Raw genomic sequence first — 1,001 nt, forward strand, 5'->3', positions numbered from 1 at the left:
ACTATATATACAGCAGTATGTGGACACCCCTTCATACTCTATATATACAGCAGTATGTGGACACCCCTTCATACACTATATATACAGGACACCCCTTCATACACTATATATACAGGACACCCCTTCATACACTATATATACAGGACACCCCTTCATACACTATATATATAGGACACCCCTTCATCCACTATATATACAGGAGAATGTGGACACCCCTTCATCCACTATATATACAGGACACCCCTTCATCCACTATATATACAGGACACCCCTTCATCCACTATATATACAGCAGAATGTGGACACCCCTTCATCCACTATATATACAGGACACCCCTTCATACTCTATATATACAGGACACCCCTTCATCCACTATATATACAGGACACCCCTTCATCCACTATATATACAGGACACCCCTTCATCCACTATATATATACAGGACACCCCTTCATCCACTATATATACAGGACACCCCTTCATCCACTATATATACAGGACACCCCTTCATCCACTATATATACAGGACACCCCTTCATCCACTATATATACAGCAGAATGTGGACACCCCTTCATCCACTATATATACAGCAGAATGTGGACACCCCTTCATCCACTATATATACAGGGCACCCCTTCATACACTATATATACAGGACACCCCTTCATCCACTATATATACAGGACACCCCTTCATCCACTATATATATACAGGACACCCCTTCATCCACTATATATACAGGACACCCCTTCATCCACTATATATACAGGACACCCCTTCATCCACTATATATACAGGACACCCCTTCATCCACTATATATACAGCAGAATGTGGACACCCCTTCATCCACTATATATACAGCAGAATGTGGACACCCCTTCATCCACTATATATACAGGGCACCCCTTCATACACTATATATACAGGACACCCCTTCATCCACTATATATACAGGACACCCCTTCATCCACTATATATACAGGACACCCCTTCATCCA

This window comes from Oncorhynchus nerka, unplaced genomic scaffold (assembly GCF_034236695.1).
Source record: "Oncorhynchus nerka isolate Pitt River unplaced genomic scaffold, Oner_Uvic_2.0 unplaced_scaffold_1368, whole genome shotgun sequence".
NCBI lineage: Eukaryota > Metazoa > Chordata > Actinopteri > Salmoniformes > Salmonidae > Oncorhynchus > Oncorhynchus nerka.